At 43.2% G+C, this 22,319-nt stretch overlaps 1 protein-coding gene across 1 annotated transcript in view; it reads right to left on the bottom strand.

Annotated features, from left to right (window-relative positions):
• The window catches only part of ARK2N (arkadia (RNF111) N-terminal like PKA signaling regulator 2N), a 399,402-nt gene that overhangs the window by 281,062 nt on the left and 96,021 nt on the right, over window positions 1-22,319 (bottom strand). The window lies entirely within an intron of this gene.

Here is a 22,319-nt window from a genome sequence, read left to right as displayed (position 1 = left end):
GCCATCGCGCCTCTCATTGAATTTCCACCAGATAAGGAAGTGTCTATACCTGTCTCTGACAACAACAGCTAAACCCAACTGGCCAGAGTGGCTGATTTCAGAGGCCAAAAGTATTTTGTAAGGAAATAAGCAATTGCCCGCCAATGAAGTGGTGTAGCTCCCTGGGGCAATCCTCATAAGCCTTTAACCAGCACACCACGTAGAGTCAACAATTGTCTGGAAAAGCTGGATAAGTTACACAGCAGGAATTTGTCCAAGTACGAGTAGAAACCTTAACAAGCATTTACAATGCAAAGGTCTCGTCTTTGTTAAAGTTAGAGCAATTGGCATTGCTCATGACATTATTTTTGTTTTTAAAACATGTAAATAAATGGCATTGTCATTTACAATGCCAATAGCTTAATCTCTCGCAAATGCAAGACCTATTGCATTTGCACCCACACACACACACAGAGCCACACACAGAGCCACACACAGAGCCACACACAGCGTACCACACAGCGCCACATACAGCCACACACAGCGCCACACACAGCCACACACAACCACACACACACAGCCACACACAGAGCCACACACAGCCACACACAGCCACACCCACACACACACACAGCCACACACACACACAGAGCCACACACACAGAGCCACACCCACACACACACACAGACAGAGCCACACACCCACAGAGCCACTCACACACAGAGCCACACACACACACACACACACACAGAGCAACATATACACAGAGCCACACACACACAGAGTCACACACACACAGAGCCACACACATACACAGAGCCACATACACACACAGAGCCACACACACAGAGACAGAGCCACACACACAGACAGACCCCCACACACAGAAACAGAGCCACACACACACACTGACAGAGCCACACACACACACACAGACAGAGCCACACACACACACACACACAGACAGATCCACACACACACACAGACAGAGCCACACACACACAGACAGAGCCAGCCTAATGGTACTAATAAATGACAATCTTACTACTGCTCTGAACGCATGAGTAAATGAAATGCTAAAGGTGAGTCCCTCAGCTACGCACCTGAGAGCGCCAGTATTGTGGGACACCATGGAGAGACAGTACCACGGACAGAGGTTACTGCACGCATGGTAACCAATGACTGCCTCAGAACCCCTAGAAAAATTCTTCCGTAGTCCGGCACTGCTTTAAATAGCAAACAGCAGTCTGCTGACTTGTTCAGACTTTTTACGTTAATTTTGGACACCATATTAGAAGTGCATCATGGAAACACTGGCCGGGGAGGTGTAGCCGGACCCAATAGGGTCCTGTGTCAAACGCCTCCCAAGTGGGGGAACCCCACAAGCCCGCAAAAAGTGAAGGGGGGTGCTCCGGATTGGGTGCCCAAAACAAGCAGCTAGCCACCCAATCTGAGCAGAGAGGCAAGTGGCAGGGGAGGTTCAAAAAGGGACGTTAGGTTCCTATTGGGACATAGAAACACCCATCTTATTGGAATCACCTCGTTGCTGCCAGAATCGCATTGGAGTTGCTGCACCCTGCTCGTAGAGAAGCCAGAAGGAGTATCGGGAAAGAGGAAGTACGGCGCTGAGCGAACAGCAGGACTTCTGGGCAGTGAGGAAGCAAACCAGCCCGGGCAGCACAGTGGTGGACAGCAAAGGAAATAGCTCTGAACCCGCAGGAACCAGTCCTCGACCTTGAGGGAGCCAGTGGCGGTCACCGACAGACTGGACATCGTGCAACGCTGTGACTAGTTTTCCTGTGGCAACCAGGCAACGAGTGCGGAGCGGCCTGCTCGAGGACGTGGAGATCCTGCAAGATCTTCCTCCTTAGAACTGGGGTGCAGATCCGAGTATCGTCATCGGCAAACTGTGATTGGGGACAGTGTGCACCAGACCCCGTCGCGGCTTGCACAAACCCAGGACAAACGCGGCCAGGCTTATGTGGCAGAGGAGCTTCAGGAGTTTTTTGTCTAGCAGAGCAATTCACACAGCACAGCGAGAGAAAGCCATCAAGCGGAGCCAGAGCACAAAGCCGAGCAATGACCCCGCCCACTAGAGGAAAAGCAAAACAGGCATCCGAGCTATGGCCGGGAGAAGCAGGGAAAGAAAATGATGGCTGCAACGATTGCACTAGCAGTCCATTCTGTGAAGGTTCTACTTAAAGCTCTAGGGAAAACAAACAACGATACAACATAGAATTAGGTAACGGCTAGCTGCCGCTGTCACAATTACACTGCCCCCCCTACCTGCTTTACACAAAGTACCTCTCAAAACCTTTCCACTGCCACAAGCCACCCATTTAAAAGCCCAGTTGAGGCAAAGTAAAATGGCCCGGTTTCGCATCCAATTTAGGGCCATCTCGTATTTATTTATGCGATTTTATATAGCACGTACATTACCAGATGTAAGGCGCTTTACATGAGATGATGTGTAATGGCGACTCGCATCATCTGCAGCGCTGCCGATCCCCAACCCCTGGCGAGTAAAGGCCCAGCTCGGTCTCAGAGGACGCATTGCGCAAATTACAAAGGCATCTATAGCCTTGCTCGGCCGTAGAGTAAATGGCACCACCCTCACCTCCTCCTCCTATTCTAACACCCGCTCCTCGGTTTCCAGGAACCCCGGAAACGATCGCTGCTGATCCAAGCCCCAGGCACGTAGGGGATGCCCATGATCCGATTTCAGACTGGGGGGCGTGTTTTTCTTTCTCTCCTCTTCTCCATTGGCTGGAGGAGAGGAGAGAAAGAAACGAAAAAAACAAGCCCCTCAATCCAAAAAGGACGGGGCTTACAGCGAAAAGAGAACGTCACAAAGACCTCTTCTCCAATGGCTGGCCGCCGTTTAGGAGGCCAGCCAATGGAGAAGAGGGGCGGGCATTACCTCGCTACGGAGAGACATAAAATCTCGCCAACGAGACTGCGCATGTGCGCAGCCTACGCTAGCTGAGACCTAAAAACCACCCCAGAAGGTGAAACAAATCCATCTGTTAAGTCCAGAGCACTAACATCTGAAACACTACTGCATGAAATGAGGCACAGAAGTATCATAAGCTTCGCTGATCATTTTTTCTTGGTGAGACCTTCATTAGCTGGCCAGGATCTCAAAAATCTAAAGACTACATCCACATCCCACAAGACCAAATATTTTGGTTTGGGAGGTCTTAACAAATGGATGCCACAATACAATTTACAAACTAAGAGGTGTTCACCTACCGGTTTACCATTCAGCGGCTGATGACCTTCAGAAATAGCAGAGGAAAAATGATTGGGTGATCTATAAGCCAATCCTAGGTCTTCCAGTTGTAAAAGGAAATTGAGTATCAGATACAAATCTGCACTCATGGGATCAACACCCTGTTCGTTGCACCAACAAACCCAATGCTTCCACGCTGAAGCATATCGTTTGTGGGTGCTGGGAGCCCAGGATTGCTTGAGATATAGAAGGACGCATGCTCTGAAAGACCGGGCATTGCCAACATTTCCCAAAACCCTCCAAGCCATCAACACCAGCCGGCCTGACAGAATTAGAGGATGAGGAAACCCTATGGTCCTGGAAGGATGGATTTGGAACTTGAGTCTCACACATTTCCAACAATAAAGGGAACCAGGACTGACCTCTCCAATAAGGCGTCTCTAAAACCAGCTCTGCCATTTGGCATAACATTTGAGAAATTACTCTCGAGATCATGATGGAGGGGGGAATCACATAATAATATTCCCCTGCCATTTCTGGAAGAAACCCCCCGAGCTCACCGCTAGAGGATATGGCCTCCAGCGAAAAAAGCGATTGGAAGTGGTGAATTCAGACGGGAGGCAAAGAGATCCACCACACCTGGACCCCACTGCTGGTTGAGACATTGGAAAACTCCAGCGTGCATCCTCAAGTCACTCAAATCGCTCAGCAAATGGGAATTCCAGTCTGCTGCCACATACGTCTTCCCTGGGATGTACTCTACTATCATAGAAATCTTGCGTTGGCGACAACAGTGCCAAAAATCCTTGGCAATTTCTGTCAGGTGGCAGGACCTGGTACCCCCAACTTGTTGATGTATCTCACAGCAGACGTTGTCGATCTGCAAGAGGATACAGCATTGAGTCTTGTGAGGGGATAACATCTTGTGTCGCGTGGCCCATGGCGACATTGTCGTCTTCACAAAGTTATCATGAGCTCTGCAGACATTACACGGCTTTGCGCGTGTTACTACATGGCTTTATTTTTGCAAGACTTTGTTTGTAGGTTTGTCTGCTGTCTGCTGCATGCATTCTTTGCCAGTTCCTGGGATTTAGTCTGAACATTGTGAGCAAGGTCGATAAACATTGCCCCTTGTTATTCTGTTCTGGTCAGGCCCTAGCACCTAGACAAAACATCCATTGCAGTTGTTGTTTGGAACTCACACTTTGGTATTAGGGGGATACATGCATAGGGAACACACACTTGGAAAGGGACCTTTCTAGGGAGAAGAGCGAGACAGCACCTATGATGTAGAACTACCATCTATAGTCTAAGGTATGGGGTTTCCAGCCAAAACCCAGAGATCTTCTAATATCTAATAATACTGCTTCTTAGCAATGGGAGGGAGGTTGGGCTCTATTGTCTTTTCACAATGACATCTCCCTTTATGATTAATGGACCAGCTACTATGCTGACTGTATTTGTATTCTGTATTTTCCAGCTTGTTGTGGCAAGTATACCGCATGTTAGAGCACATTAGTCAAAATAAATATTTTAAACTGTTTCATGTCTATTTCAGATTTTATCACGGACAGGTGCAAGAGTGCAAGTGAAAGGGTGTGTCTTGCAACCCCGATTCCTGAGAGATTCAGGAGTGTTGTGTTCTGATGTATCTAATCACTTGTTTCTCTGTGAGTGAGTGGGAGGGCAAGTGAGACACTATAGCTAGTCGGTTCTGGGCTCATGGGTACTAAGGTGGTAGGATGAATCAGTCCCTAATCACTAAGGTCCCATAATCCTACACATAGTTCTGTGCTTGGGCAGAATCCCCGCAACATGGCTCCGCCAACGTTTGTTCTGGTACTTATTCACGAAACCCCTGAGTAGCATGTGTGCTTGTCCACAATACCCTCTCACCGGTTTGTGGAGGCATCAGTGGTGGGGGGACTTAGCCTCCTATATTTGTATATTTATAGGTTTTTCAAGCTTGAAGTGTAAAAGGATTTTATACCCTATTTTGCACAACCGTTTCCCTTGTTTCTTTGTCCCATTTCTGATATGTCACAACCTGTCGCTATTGCAGCGCATAACCACGCGGCAGTTACAGCTTACTTAACTTAACACGGAGTCCCCAATGCAGGGGCTACCTTTATTTTTGTTATCGATGCGGACCCGGCTTACCGCTTTGAGGTTTTTTATTCTTGGGTTACATTTCCCGCGGGAGATGGGAATTATAATTTGTTTCATGAATATACAAGAGCTGCTAATCCAGCAGCTTATCGTCCTTATGCATTAATTGAAGTTCCTTTGAAGTCCTGGGAGCATACCATTTGGTTTAATGGCCCCCTTCCTCACCCCGTATCTATTGTTCGTATGGGTCCCTTATCTATCGATAGAGCCACTTAGCCTGTTTTGGCTGGTTTTACACCGTATCCAATTTATCTTAATCTTACTGTCGCAGAGCTACGTCTGGTATATACACATAGGCTGTCCTGTTTTAGGTTTAAACCTATAATAACTGATAAAACCCCACCGAAAGAGAAAAATCTCCCACTAGTGTAAACATATAAACACTGTAAAAACACTTCCACAAACTAAATGCCATTCACAAAGAGGAAAAGAGGGGTGACAGTCATATTTATTTCTTCCTTAATGGGCCAATACAGTGTAACTTTGTTATACAAGGTAGCTACAAGAAAGACTGGGCTAACATTATTCTGCTTGAGTTATGTTGTTTCGGGATGTTGCTAAAATACTATTTCTTCTTCCTTTTGCTTTTGTTCAGTTTTGTGGTCTTTGGTCTTAAGATGCTGATTTAGAAGCATGTTTTAGGTCTTGTTTAAAATGTTATAATCTGTAGAGAATCAGGAAATATCAAAATCATATTTGATATTTTGGCTATGTTTGCTTCTTTCACAGATAGGTAAAATGGCTGGATTCATAAGAATCTTTCCCACTATGTACCATCACATTTACCCACAGAGAATGGGTAAAAACCCTTCATACATCAGCCCCCTTTTCTAGTGAGTCAGTATTAATAGTAGGTGAACTGCCAAACACCCCAGGCTTTTAAACATTCAATGCAGGGTGTAGTGACAGGCATACGTGAAAAGAGTACTGTCACCAAGCATCTGGGATAGTGGTGAAAACATGCCATTAGACTTTTGGAAAACACGGAATGCAGTGTGTGACGGAGTCCCGGCGTCCCCCCCCCCAGGATTCTTTCCCCCTGAGCCTTTACCTCATCCCGGGGTCGTCCACACGAACACTTGCCGTCCAAACCCTCGGGTCCGCACCCGTGCCGGAACCATAACATTGACCCACAGTCCCCCGCCTCTCTCTCTATTACAGGAGCCAATCACGGACCTACAATCACCGGAAGCACTACGCCTTGACCCCGGAAGTCCCGCCTTGGAGGAAGCATCGGAACCAGTGAAAAGCAACCCGAACAGTGGAGGCGGGGTCGGAGAATCGTGGCAGGATACTCAGGCTGGATCTGGAGACGGAGACGGAGGAGAGGAGCCAACCGAAGCAGACGAGTGGTCGGAGGAGTGGTGGAACCCTTAAGGAGGAAGCTGAAGAGCGGCCGTGGCTCACCTGGAGAGCTACGGCAGACCGCGTGAGTACCGTTAACCGCCCCTTGAGCGCGCTAGGTGCTCTCTGTACATATTGTATATAATCTCCACACTTGTAGGCACTTATCACTTAGAATAAACACTGTAACGTACTGTAAAGCATTATCACCGTGCACGGCCCGGTCCCCCGTCACGTCCTGAACACCCTTGTTGATTCACTATCTTTGTCCTTGCCTACCGACCCTCTTTCCCGTACCTCCTTCCCTCACAACTCCTTCCGCTCCGCCCTTTCACCTCCCGGTGTTGGTAGTGGCATACTCGCTGAGTCCCTGTTCGGACTAACGGTCCCTCTCTCTCTTCTTGCCCTCCGAGGTCTCTCCACCAACAACGAAGACCGAGCACCCGGCAAGGACCATCCGAAGGGAGCTACACCCCCACAGACGCCGGATCCGAACATCAGGAGTCCGCTGTATTCATCTCTTGCGTGACTGTTGTACTGCGAATAAAACCCCTAACTATAGCACACTATCTCCGGCCTCCTTGCCTGATTTACCGGCCCGCGGACACCCCACGACCACACAGTGTCACTTGGAATGCTGCTGCAAAAAGTTCTTACCAAGTTCAACAAAGATTGGAGTGATATTGTTTGTATTTGCAGTGAGTCAGCCAGGTATATGAAAATGTTGTGTGATGACCTGTTAAAATCAATACCGGGGCTGAAGTACTTCTCTGTAAGAGATCCTTGCCACTTATTAGATGGTATGCTGAAAGCATCTTTACAATCTTCAGAGTTAATGAAGAAAGCTATTGACTCTTTAGCCCATTCTGGTGCACTGTTTTGTTATGTGCAGGAACTAAAATGCAAATATTTCTCATTTTGTGCTTTGTGTGGCATCAAAGAAAGAGTCATCCCAACGGTGTCACTTAGCTGGTGGTTCTCAGTCCCAGAGGCTGTGTATGCTATATTATCCATGTGGCAACCGTTTACAGATTTTCAGGTCTCGCCTGATTCAGCGCATGCGCTGGTCTGGTCGAGACATTTAGTCAGTAGCTTTTCGAAGTGCTGACAAAGGCTGCTTTTCCCGGCCACCAGCTTGCGATTACGCGCACAAGCGCGCCCGTGAATCCCCTCTCTTACCCTCTCCCTCCTGTCACTTTCTCAGCAGTGCGGCCATTGCTTGTTTCAGAAGGCATTGGACACACCTGTGCAAGAGAATCTGAGGGGCCGCTGACCACGAGGCATGGCTCAAACTACACTACAGCCACAATCTATTACATAGTCCTGGGCTGAAATACACCCGTCAGGGAGGCAGGACCCTATGCACAGGGTGACCAGGGTGGGGCCTCCTACCCCCACTCCACGCCTCAGACCGGAAGAGGTCTTCACTGCAGCCCTTCTGGCGCAGTCTGAGTATACGTCTGTTGTCACTGCCCTGAGTCCCTACATCTTATGACTGTCTGTCCGGGGACCCATCGAACTGAAGATCAAGAATCCGTCAGTGTCCGCCGCAGCTCCACCCGCCCCATGGCATACTTCTAGGCGTTAGAGCATCATGTGCACCAAACCATGGAACGACAGTCCCATCGCTTTCCCGCCTCGTGCTGGGGGCACTTTGAAGTGGCAGCGAAGCGGAACAAGCACTTCATTTCTCCCTCCTGTACAACAATCCATGAAGGAGCAGAGACCTACCTCTTCACCCCGCACCTGCCGGCAGCCAACTGACCTTGGCACTCACTGTTCGGAACAGCCACCTTTTCGTTCCGCCCTGCCCCACCCTCCATTCTACCCTGCAGTAAAATCTACTTCCTTCCCTTCATGCATGTACTTTCATGGAGCTGTGTAAACAGATTTGCGTTCCACATGTAGCCCTGGTTTACCTAGTGCGTGTAACCATTTCCTCATTTTATTTAAAGCACCCTATGACCCTCTTGGGCAAAGCAGGCGCTACGTAAATAACCCTAACACAGTGAAATAATTGGAAAGCGGCATATTTTCATACAGCCTGGTTCCTCTGAGAGATGGCAGAGGTAGGCAAGAGTCAATGACAATTCTCTGGGAGCACATTTATATGTTAACTTTGCAATGTAAAGGCCTTTAACACAGATGTGGAGAAAGAGGCACAGAAATACAACGAGGGTAGTTTGCCATTTTGAGAGACAAGAGTTGGGGGCATTAGACCATTTAGTGCCTCTGACGATAACATCCTATTATCGCTAAACAGATTATCACTTGCTCTAAAAAAGCTGGGTAAGAAGGTGTATCAGGAAATGATAAAACATTGCTTCCTAGTTAGTCATTGTCAATGTAACCCGCACTAACAACACAATCCGTTCTAAACCCCTCATTCAGGTCTCTCATCCCTTAAATTTACTTGTGACTCAGTAAAAGCCTTTGGAAAGAACTTGGGTTCTTTTTAGATTGATTTCTGGACTATTTAGGACAATCATAATATAACCTCCAGCCTCATAATCATTAACAGAGGTAATATGCTGGAACAGTTAAAAAGCTTAAAGCAACCTGAACAATATAATCTGAGGATCTTCACTTTATCCGACTTTTTTATTTATTTTATTTTATTTGGTGCAAATTGAGGGAACAGTACTATATGTCCAAATTTCACACTTACAAAACGGGACTGAATAATAGAGAAGAGTGGGAAAGAATCCTTTAATAATGAATACTGAATAAGAAGTGAGATTATGAGTCAATTAGCAAATACTGAAAATAGGTGTAGGAAATGGTTTTTGAGTAGTAATATATAATATGTATGAGTGCCCATCAACTCTGTTACGGTCACAATAGAATATTCCCATGAATATTTTCATTCCAATTGAACCAGTCAGGTAGGGTGGCTAAACGGAATAGTAGAGTAAAATTAAATTTACTCGATAAAAAGCCTTCTCCACTCTAAATTGACGGCATGGAAGGCATAATTAAACAGGCTTAAAATAAGACTGAGATTCCACGCTTATTATTACCCCTTTTTTCACTAACCAAATATAACGGACTTTTGGGTAAAAGATATATAAAAAACAGAATGTAGAGCATAGATTGCAATAATATGACACATACTTGGAGGTATAATCGGGGGTTAATAGAATTTTTAGAATACAACTTGATCATCATGTGGGGTTCTGAATAGTAATATAAATATTAATATTCCCCACTAAGGATGTAGGATAACATAAGGACTGACCTTCGTCCTTCGTTCCCACTTCAAAATGGACGGCGATTGTTTACACATTTAACTATATATACCCAAAACATGTGTATACAGAATAACCCGACCCGAATAGGTCTATATGGGCCATATAAAATTTGTAATGGAGCCAAGAAACAGCCACTGTAGAGTAGGGTTGAGAATACGATAAATGGTTTTCGTTTCTTATTCCCGTTTCAAGATGGCGGCCGCGTTTAGAATTGGCCGAAATACATCGAGTTCAGGTAAAGAATTAATTGATGCTAAACCTGGCTCACTAAAACAGAGGCGCTTAATAAAATAAACAATAAATTCTCCAAATACAGATAAGGAGAAATGACAGCAGGCTTCCTAATTAATTTTAATTATATTTCCGGCATAACGAACACGGACAATAAGAGCAGGTCTTTAGAAAACACATTTCTATAGGATCACTAATAAATAGACAAAAAATAGTACAGGAGCCCATAAGTCCGCAACAAACGACTTGAGGGTGTGAAGTACATGAACAAAAACACACTACAAGATGGCGATGGGTTTGCTCTATCCATCCTTAAGCACATTCTAATCATCAATAATACCAAACAGGTGTTGAAAATCTACCAATTAAGGATAGTATAAATACCACACACAGATTAAGAGCTAGTCATTCGAAACCAACCTTGGGAGGAGGAGGACGCCACGCAGATCAGCTACCAGCTAGAAGTAAGTAAGAGAAGGGTTTCTCCACCAAAAACTTTAGCAGCAACTACAGATAGAAACTAGCTCTAATATAGAAAAAGTAGTGAATTTTATACTCTATTATTTTCTCTAGAGTGAACAGCTAATTTTAAAAAAAGCTCAATGAAAGTGACCCTTGATTCCATGATGAATACATGCAAGAGTTAACCGCTAAAAAGATTCCTGTCTACACAGAGGTAAGGAAACCATCACTGAATATCAGCTCTTAGAGTGAGGCTAGTAAAAATAAAACAGAATAAATTAAAGATCAACCAGCAATATTATTTGTCCTGCAGTGAAAGTGGTGGACGGAATAACATAAGGTAGCTCCCAGAGGCGTCCCCCCAACTACTACAACGATCAAGGAAATAGGATCGGTAAGCTTGGGAAAAGATATCTTTTTAAATTTTTTAATAATTTTTAAATACATTTTTGTAAAAAACCAAAGATGTGAGTGAGGGACAATCACATGCAACATAAAAGTGAATCTTCACCTTAGAGAAATTATAATTTAACTGTGATGATTCTTAACCTGGCCAATTTGAAGTAGTAAAACCAATGAGAGATGGAGAGAATGTTAGATAAATAAAAATAATAAATTTCTGAAAAATCGGAATGTGTGTAATTTACTAACAAAGAGACCACCTTTGTAATACAAATGTATCCTTGCAATAGGATTGAAGTTGGTCCATTTTCTTCAAAACCCGAGGAAAGTTTTTCAACACATCACAGAAATAAGGTAGAGTTACACATGAATGCTCCTTGAAAATATAACACTCCCTGAATAAATTGAGCTAACTTAAAACTAGACATATCTTTCCTATAGTAGAAAAGAATGAAAGCAACATGAGCAGAGGGATACGTGCTCATAAAAACCTATAACATCGAAACCAGGAAAGACTAAACCTGGGTAAGTTAAAGACAACGATGGGCTGTAAAGAATAATACTGGACATAATGGCCTAGAATAATAACAATAATATAAACAAATCTTTTTGGCACGAAAAGCTAATCGTTTGCCTATTCATGTCAAGAAAACAAAACTAAGACATGGACACTAGACTAGTGATTACAATAATCCACTATACTCTCGCTAAAGATATGAGAATATAGTAACGTACGATCTGGGATTGCCAAGTGTTCGGGGTTACCAAATAGAGGGATAATAGTTTAAATATGTGATATAAATCTAAGTGCAACTGTGAAAAAATCTGGACCTAACGATATGTATTATGATCTGTTTTTTAGAAAATATTAAGCTGTGAACGAGTCCTTGAAGAAGGTGCAGAATAGAAAAAAAGCACCGAAACGCCGCGTCGACATTTTCGTTCTTGTAACAATTCATTGTTTTATGAATATGACTATGTAATGTTTATGTTTAAGTACCAAATCAGTGAAGTTTTAAATGTTTTTTAATTATTCCTTGTTAAACTTTTTTTAAATGCATGAATAAAATTGTGTATATGATTTGTACATACCACTACCTAAGATTACTTATTCTAATAAATGTATGAAAATGCTTTAACTAACAAGTATGCCTCATGGTTTTAATGATATCTTTATGGTCCATACATATTTAGGTGTAAATTTGGTAATCAGCGTAACACTGCAACCCATTCCTTTATTGCAAAACATCCCCTAGTTGGGATCTTAAGTATTACTGACTCCCAGGAGAAGGAACCCTCTTTTTGTTAGATTGTTGACCCAATCCTTTTTCTGCCAGAAAGGGTAACTCCCTATATACATTGTTGAATTTTTATAAAGCGCGGACATTACATTACAAACTAAAAATGAAGGTTACATAAACACAAAATCCAACAAAGCACACAGTAGAGAGGAATGTACAGAATAAAAAATAAAAAAAATACACATTTACAATGAGTGAACTTCCAAGAGGGGCCTGAGCATGACAGTATTAGTTATGAAAGTGTCTTTGAAAGAGGAGTGATTTGAGATCAGCTTTGAAGATCCGGGTAGAGGAGGTGGCACGGAGCAATGGGGGAAGTGAGTTCCAGATTCTCACCGCATTGCCTGAGAAGGATTGTGCCATTGATCTTTCCCTTTTGAAGATGGGGGGCTCAAGCAGAAGCTTTTCCGCATTGCGCGAGGGTCGCGAGCCTCCAGACAATTTCAGTTTGCTTGCCAGGTAACGAGGGGAGGACGTGTGCAAGGCTTAATGAGTGATGCAGGCAGTTTTGTAGATAGATCTTGCCTTGATCAGAAGCCATCGAAGAGAGGACAGGATAGGAGTAATGTGGTGACTTCGTTTAGACCCTGTAATGAAGCGAGCTGCTGAATGAAGGATGGATTTGAGAGGGGAGAGGTGAGATTTAGGTAGGCCCGTCAGAAGAGAATTGCATTAATCCACTCTTGAGAGAACCAGCGATTGTACCAAGGTTTTTAAGTCTTTCTCCTGGAAAAAAGACGGATCCCCACAGAAGGTGCAACTGGTATTGTGTGTTCTTGGCAATAGAGTTGATGTGGGAGATTAGGTTGAGTTTTTTGTCAAGTATGACACCTAGGGATTTCACGCTGTCGACAATGATGGGTTTGTTGTTGAGTAAGTTCAACTGATACATCCACGATTGAATGGGAGGAGGTGAGAAAGAGGTAGAAAGGAGGAGGAATTCAGTTTTGGCGGGATTTAGAATGAGTTGGTGAGCTAACAACCAGTTGTGAATGGAGTTGAGAGTAGAGTTGAGTAGTGAGAGATCGTGTGCGAAAGACACCTTGAGGTAGATTTGAGTGTCATCCGCATAAAGATGGTAATGGATCCCAGATTTGCTCAGGAGGTTCCCCAATGGTTCCAGGTAGAGATTAAACAAGGCGGGTGCCAGGATAGAACCTTGAGGGATGCCTTGACCTACAGCTAATGGAGATGAAAGATTGTTCGCTATCTTAATCATTTGGAATCTGTCCGAGAGGAAAGAAGCAAACCATTTCAGCACTGTGCCATCCAATCGCATTCTCTGTTGAAGAGTGTTAAGGAGGGTGCTATGATTAACAGTGTCAAAGGCTGACGCAGGCCTAGAAACTAGAACAGTTTAACATGTATTACAAGAAAAAACACAGGTTCACGATTGAATTTACAATAAATAAGAGGCCAGCTTGAAGGTATGGGATCAGTGTTATAAGCAGAAAGTGTCAAGACCCTTCGTCTAAATGACCGCTCCAGGCCCATGGCAGGGGCACACAGTGGTATGCCGCTGAATTTTCATGACCTGGAAGATCTTGCATCACATGAGATAGATACCTTCTTGTAGTGAAATAAACACAGCTGGGAATAGATGAGAATGGTAAGTCATCCCCGGAAGTAAAGTGAGCCCTTATAGAAAAGAGTAATGTAGAAGATGTTTGGATTATCAAACCATTTAGTCACTATAGGTACCACCTTGCTCCCATGAACAAAGTTCAACATAACTTTAACTAGCAATCAGCAAGCAAATTTCAAGCTCGGATCAGGGAATGTTGCTGGCATCCGCACACAAGTGCTGGAGTGGTAGGTGATGGCTTGCTGGAATTATTCATCATGTTATCGGTATGTCTATGTTCTTATGTTGTTTTACTGGTTGTTGTCTGCTTGGAAACCTGTTGTTTTCTCTCTAGTGGATTCACCCATGGCCTATCTCTCCTGGATGAGGTTGTTATTTCTTTACATGATGCCTTGACTATTGTAAAGCGCTGTGATACACGCAAGGGTGATGTTCGCACAATATAAAACTTTATCAATAAATAAATTAAAAAATATTAGTCTAGGACAAGGAACTGGACCCACTCATAATTTTGTTGTCCAGGCGAAGTTTGCAAATAAGGGACAGATGGGTCAAGCAGAGGACTGGTGGGTCTAGAAACATCACACTGGACATCATGGTGATGTGATCTAAACCTCCACCAAGGGTGTTTTGGCACATGATCAGTTTTACAAATACAACTGTTATCTAACATGAACGTTTTCATACGTAATGTCTCTTATTCCCAACATCTTCTTAGTTTGGCAAAGATCTGTCCTCAGTTGAAATAGCCTTCCTGGTGGAGGGCAATCCATCCCTCTTCATGATTATTGCTGGGGATATTATTGCCAACTTGTTTCAGAAGCGGTAGGATCAGCAAGAATAATTATGTTAGATGAATCATTCGCGCTGAGTGCTGATAATGTGTGCTACTTTAAAAACTGAGCTAGAGGGCTTTTTATTGTTTTTAATGTTCTGTGGGGAATTCTGGCAATTTGTGTCTTTGTAAATCCCTTGGCTTGCACATCTCGGTGGCGTTGAGCGCTGATTGGCTGCCAAAGGGCCAATAAGACGCAACGGGAGGTGCCCGTTGTTGCCCACCGTCTATTTGAATTCCATCCAATGCGTACATGCAGCGGGCGCGCCGCTGGCGCGCCAAAGGCAAGTCCGTCTGCGCCCGTCCACGCCGGACCGCTGCCAGCGGCCATCCACTCTGCCCAGAACCAAGACGATAGGTATGTTTCTACTCGCTCGGAGTTGTTATCTTTGGATACCAGGGGCGGCCTTAGGCATGTGCAAGCTGTGCACCTGCACAGGGCCACCAAACCCCATGGGCCACCACGCCAATATATATCCTTAATATAATAATCCTCTGAGGATGGATACATATTTGCTTGACGGCCCCTGGCAGGCATTTGGCGGCCTCTGTCTCTGTTCCACTTCCAAACACCCTGACCCCCCCCCACTCTTCACTGGCCTCTGTGCTCCGCCCTGCCCGGGCCCCCTCTTCCGGGGCCCCCTACCTACGCTCCCTGCCCAGGGCCGCCATGAGCCTAGAGCCGTCCCTGTTGGATACTGATTGTTCGAGTTGTCCAAAGCATGCCTGGATCTTGCCTGTGGAATTCTTTCAGTGTGATTACTGTTGCTCAGCTTTTAAAATGATTGGCAGAGGGATCTCTTCTTTTAATTCAACTGAGGTTAGATTTCTGAGCTTAAACTGTCGGTCCCTTGTTAAACATCATGCTGAGATATGTGACCTTTCAATGGATGAACGGCCGGATGGCCTATTCTTAACTGAAACGTGGTTAACTCAGGACTCAGGTGCAGTGTCCTGGTTGGCGCTCCCTGCGGGCTACTCTATGTATCAACTTAACCGCCCTGTGAATCGAGGTGGCGCCTTTGCAATAATTCTTAAAGAGCCTTTTACATGTAGCTTTAGGAGGGAGGAGATTCCGGATTGTGAAAGTGCTTTTTTAAAAATTACTCTGAATTGTAACTTTACAGTTTCTGGGTTGCTTATCTACCGCCCTCCAGGGCCATCAAAACATGGAGGGAAGCCCTAATGAATAAAGTTTTCATACTTGCGTGTAAATCAACAAACTTTACCATTTTGGGCGATCTAATTAATCTAATTAATTAAACCTCCATTTAGAAGATAGTGATAAATCTGATATTGCCTGTTTTCTGGCAGATTTGGAGGCCTGTCAATTGACACAACGGGTGGCAGATAGCACACATATCGCTGGGCATTTGCTGGACCCTATCTTTTCTAATTTGGACACTATAATTGTGTTTCCGTCGCTCCCTCTGGTCTGGACTGACCATTTCCTGGTCTCCTTCTCCCTTTGTTGGCGGGGGAAATCTGTCCCAATTCCTGCACGGGCTGTGATGAAACGTCCGTGGCATAAATGGGATGCCAGTTTATTCTCAGATATGTTGTTAAAATCCAAGCCACAATTTTCTTCGAATATAGTGGCATCGGACTCTCTTTTCCGGGATTGGCTGTTACAAGCCATAGACATATGCATCCCCGAAAAATGTTGTTCTCGGAAAAAACTGGGCCCCTCGTACCCATGGTTTAATGAAACCCCGGGTAATGCTAAAAAGGCTTGTAAACAATTAGAGCGATTGTGGAGGCGTGCTTACGATACTGAGGCCAAAAACAAATATCAGGCCTCTATTAAATCATATCATAGGCTGATTCGGAAAACCAGAGCAGACTACATTGCGGCTAAAATCTTGGAGAGTAATAACCCTCCTAAAATGATTTTCTCCCTGTTAAAAAAGATGCAACATTCCAATGAGAAAGTTGATTCTCCAATTTCTTCCAACACTCAGTGTGAGGAACTAGCTGATGATTTTTTTGTGCGTAAAGTAGAGATCATTTATAACAACCTGCCAACCGTCCCCCTTCCAGCAGCCGGCTTGCCTATTAATCGCCCAGCTGAGTTTGAGGACAGGTTAAATGTCTCTAAAACAACTTTGAGCTCCTTTTCCCTCCACGAAATTGAAGTTTTGTGCTTTAAAATTAAATCAGGCTCTCCAGCTGATCCGCTGAGACCAGATCAGCTTCGTCTAGTTCTTAACTCAATCTCTAAAGCAATAAGGGTATTGGTTAATTTGTCTCTGTCCTCTGCTTCACTTTCGGCAACCTGCAAGCATGCAAAAGTTTTACCTCTTTTAAAGAAGCCGTCTCTGGAGCCATCGGACCCGAGCAACTTCCGGCTGATCTCCCAGCTCCCTTTCTTAGCTAAGGTTACTGAGTTATATGTTAACATGGTTCTGGCGGAATTGGTGGAGCACGATAAAACGCTGGAACCCTCACAAAATGGTTTGTGTCCTTGTCATAGTACAGAATTAGCACTGTTGCCAGTGACCGAGGATATCCGTAGCTGCCTAGATGTTGCGAACTCGGCGGCCTTAATTCTGTTGGATTTAAGTGCCGCCTTCGACACTGTTTCCCATGACATTCTTCTAGGTCGTCTACATGATATTGGAGTCAGGGGGTCGGCTTTGGCGTGGTTCCAGTCCTTCTTGGAAGGCAGAACTTTTCAAGTGGTGGTACCACCTTTTCACTCTCAGGAGCATGCCAGCAAGTATGGGGTTCCTCAGGGCTCGATATTGAGCCCTGTGCTTTTCAACATCTATGTGCAACCCCTAGCTTTGTTAGCAAAAAGTAGAGGGTTGTCATTGGTTTCTTATGCCGATGACACCCAGCTAGTTATCGCCTTCTCTAAAGAGTGTCAAGACAATCTTTTTAAATTTGGAGAGGACCTTCTAGCTATTTCTGACTGGATGACGGCAAACTGTCTATAGCTGAATGCCGCCAACTCTGAAATTCTGGTGATGGGTAGAGACAGGGCCCTCTGGTCGGAAAAGTGGTGGCCTGAGAAATTAAAACCCTCATCTTTGTTAAAGAAGGCAGTAAAGAACTTGGGCATCTTGATTGATAGCAACCTTTCATTTGACGCACAATCAAAAGCCTTAGCAGGATCATGTTTCGGTCTCCTGAGAGGGTTGAAACCGCTACTTGGTTATTTTTCTCCTAAGGTTCGTCAAACTATTCTTCAAGCTACAATTCTATTGAGACTTGATTATGGGAATTTGCTTTATCTAGGTGCCAACAAATCCTGTATTTCTCGTCTCCAAAGAATCCAGAATGTGGCAGCGCATGCTCTGTTTGCATTTCCCAAATCTTGTTCAGTTGCGAACCTTCTGCCTAAATTCCACTGGCTGCAGATAGCTAAAAGAATCCACTTTAAGACGTTGTCTGTAGCCCACAACATTTTGTCACATAAAAGACCACCGATCTTAGCGGATCTTCTGGTCCAATATGTGCCTAATCGCCCTCTGCCCTCGGCCAACTCTGGCTCAGTTTGTATTCCTCGCTTCCAAAGAGCCAGAGCGGGTGGCCGCTCTTTCAAGGTCCAGGCAGCATATTTGTGGAATTCTCTTCCGATTTCCATCAGAGGCCTTCAGAACCATCTAGCATTTTGAAAGGCCGTAAAGACCTGGCTTTTCCCTGCATAGGCCACTTACTTGGGTTGGAGTGGCACAGTGTCATTTGTTGGGGTAGCGCTGGGACGCCTCGTCACTGGGGCAGCTATGTGCTGTATAAAATGTTTAAATAAATAAAATATATTGGCATCACATTCTCAGGGGCAAAGGAAGCGTATATAAAAGGCTCTCTGAAAGTTTTGGTAAAGGAGATGTAAGGTTTAAGGTAGGCATAGCCAATACTGTGTAGTGCTTTGAAGGAATGATTGAGGGGTTTGAACTGTGCACGTTTGTGGATCAGGAGCCAATGGAGCTCTTTGAGGTTCAGCTTAATGTGAGTGCTGCATGGGAGGTTGAGGGGAATTCTTGATGCCAAAATCTGGTGAGCTGCTTGATGGTTTTGGCATCCTTGGTGTTTCTGTAATCCTGAGTTCTAGTGAAGACGGTGTGTGTGTCAGTCTTGCTAGTGCTGCAAACTAAAACCTCAGAATCAAATTTATGAAAGATTTGTCAGCGGTTAGGGTTAGTGCTGTTTGTCTGAAGCAATTAAAATCAATGATCGCTGCAAATTCCGGGGCATGATACATTAAGGGGTGGGGGCCTACAAAACGGATCCAGATAACCATATTGCGCTTGGAGCCTGGAAGCCGTGTACCATGGACCATCATTCTAGCACTAACGGGGACTACCTACAAGGAGAGGAGTAGATTTTCTCTTATTGCTGCTCTATTAACAATTATTGTTTTGTAGCATTTACATAGTGTTACGTACCCCACTGTGAGAAGATAGGGTGCATTATCAGACGGGTAGCAAGTTGCACAATGGGAGAATGTGTGGTTGACAGAGGGTTGTATTTGTTGTGGTCCTATGAGGGAAGCATGTGTCGGTGTAATGCACGAATCACCAGACAGGTTCTTGTATCTTGTCTTGGGGATTGTATCTACCAGTTACATAGAGGGTGTGTGAGTGAGAGGCACACAAATTAAAATTATATGTAGTACTAAAGCATATAGCAGCTACACAGCATCAGCCTAGCCAGAGGGGCAGCAGGCGCTGCATGCATGTAAACCAAAGAAAAAAGGTGGGGCATCAGAGAAGGTACCATGATACATATGTTAACATGCACAAGGTAAAGATGGTGTCAAATGTATCAAATAATGCCATATGGGCAAGAATGAGAGTTGGTAACTTGAGCAATAGCCATGAACCTTTTTTAAAGGCAGGTATAGTACCTGCTGCTGTACAAACTCTTCACGAAGGACAAAAGAAGCGGAGGAGGAGCCATGCTTGACAATTCGAGCAGAAATTAGAAAATCTTCAAAGGTCCAGATGGTGCACAGACATAATATCGACTCCAAAATATCGTCTGGACAGAATATCGAGTTTTAAATATCGTTTGGAGAAAATATCGACTAGACAGAATATCGACAGCCAAAATATCGTTTTTAAGGTAAGTGAAGTAATATCGACTGTAAATAATATAGACAGTGAAAATATCCAAGTATATAATCTAGATAGTAAAAAATATAGTTTTTTAAATAATATTTAATTATTTATAGTGTGTTTATGTTATAATATGTGTGAAAAGTGTCAATTTATTTTATTATTTTTTTTAATTAATTATTTTTTTAATTATTGTGTAATTTAATTCTGTAGCGGGTTGTGGGTTTATAGGGGAATATGGTGGGAAGTAATTTAATTATAATTAATTAAATATGTAAATTTATTAATTGGTAGTAATAATTAATTAATTGGTAATTAAATAATATATGTTAATTATTTAAAATTTAATTGGTAATTAATTTTATTTAATTGATTAATTGCTAATTATGTCAATTAAAATAATGTATTTTCTCTAGCGGGTTGTGGGTTTATAGGGGAATAGGGTGGGAAGTAATTTAATTATAATTAATTAAATATGTTAATTTAATAATTGGTAGTAATATTTAATTAATTGTTAATTAAAAAATGTTTGTTAATTAATTAAAATGTAATTGGTAATTAATTTTATTTAATTGATTAATTGCTAATTATGTTAAATGAAAGGGGTATTTTTAGGGTTCAGGGTCAGTTTTCAGTTTTTGGGTAAAGGGGTATTTTTAGGGTTCAGGGTCAGTTTTCAGTTTTTGGGTAAAGGGGTATTTTTAGGGTTCAGGGTCAGTTTTCAGTTTTTGGGTAAAGGGGTATTTTTAGGGTTCAGGGTCAGTTTTTAGTTTTTGGGTAAAGGGGTATTTTTAGGGTTCAGGGTCAGTTTTCAGTTTTTGGGTAAAGGGGTATTTTTAGGGTTCAGGGTCAGTTTTCAGTTTTTGGGTAAAGGGGTATTTTTAGGGTTCAGGGTCAGTTTTTAGTTTTTGGGTAAAGGGGTATTTTTAGGGTTCAGGGTCAGTTTTCAGTTTTTGGGTAAAGGGGTATTTTTAGGGTTCAGGGTCAGTTTTCAGTTTTTGGGTAAAGGGGTATTTTTAGGGTTCAGGGTCAGTTTTCAGTTTTTGGGTAAAGGGGTATTTTTAGGGTTCAGGGTCAGTTTTGGGTTTTTGGGGTACATATACAATATTGCCTATTATTTAATTAAATGTTGTTACTATATATATATGTTTTAAGAAATATGATTAAAAATATTTTTTTTTTTAACTTTCATTAAATATTTAATTATTAAAAGTTATTTTAAGTATTGTTAATTATATTTTAGTAATTAATTTTTTATATTAATGTAATTAAACATTGTTTTTAGTAAAGTCGATATTTTTTACAACGATATTTTTGTAAACGATATTTTGTAGTCGATATTTTTGTACTTACCTGTTTGTACATACAAACTCGATATTTTTGTAGTAGATATTTTCACCTCGATATTTTGGGTACTCGATATTGTGGTAGTCGATATTCTTTCAGTGATCCGGTCCAGATATGACCTCCTTGCACAAGGCCAAAATAAGCCAACATTTTGAGCAGGGGTTTGTGTGCTCATGCTCCAAAGGCATATGAGCCCCTGTCAGTCAAACCCTAATAGGGTACTGGCTCAGAACAGAACCAGACCTGCACTTCCACATGTGACAGTGAGTGCCTTTTTTTAAGATCGCAGACACAGTTGTTAGTTTTACATAAGTGGCATAATGTACTAATGTGAGACATCTCCACATACACTTTTTTGAATTTTGCAGCTACTGTATCATATGTTTATATTCGGTTTGTTACTGTATATGCATACATAATATTTTCATGCATGAGCTCTCACAGCCAAGACAGACCCTAGGCAGGGCTACAGCTTGGCTCGCCCTATTAGTTTGCTTGGGCACCCAACTCTATTTGTAAAACTGGTTTAGTACATGGAGCCGTCAGTCATTTGATAAAATGATTTGTATAAGGCGAGGACTGAAGCCATGGAGCCCTGCTTACATGCACCGATTTGCCAACTCTACCACGAAGGCTTCGCGTAGCACAGACTATAGAAAAGTGTGTCCAGTGAAAATACATTTCAAATATGTGATCCCAGGACAGGATCTCCATGCCATTGTGGTTTATCCTTCTAAGTCAGCCTCTTTTGCAATGGAGGAAAGGTTTGGGTTTGGTTCAGCCTTCTAAGTCAGCCTTATTTGCAATGGACTCGGGAGAACTCTGGCACAGGTCCATTTTTAGGTTGAGCCTGGGACATGCAGTATCTGATCTATGGGCATTGATCACACCTCTTGCTTTCCATTGGTTCCTTTGTATGCTTTTAAAAATGTCCTTCCTTTCAGTGGTTAATTGTATCTTTTGTCCCGTCTTTCAGTGGGTGCAGGGCAGAAACAAGAGAGTTTGGATACATGGTGGGCTGGGCTTTCTGTTTTTACTTTTACTGTTATTCAACAAGTGTTTCATTTTTACTATAATTCTATCAATTGAATAAGTATCAAAAATGTTTTATCTTTTG

Source organism: Lissotriton helveticus, chromosome 2_1 (assembly GCF_964261635.1).
Source record: "Lissotriton helveticus chromosome 2_1, aLisHel1.1, whole genome shotgun sequence".
Taxonomy (NCBI): Eukaryota; Metazoa; Chordata; class Amphibia; order Caudata; family Salamandridae; genus Lissotriton; species Lissotriton helveticus.
This window is presented reverse-complemented; position numbering and strand designations above follow the sequence as displayed.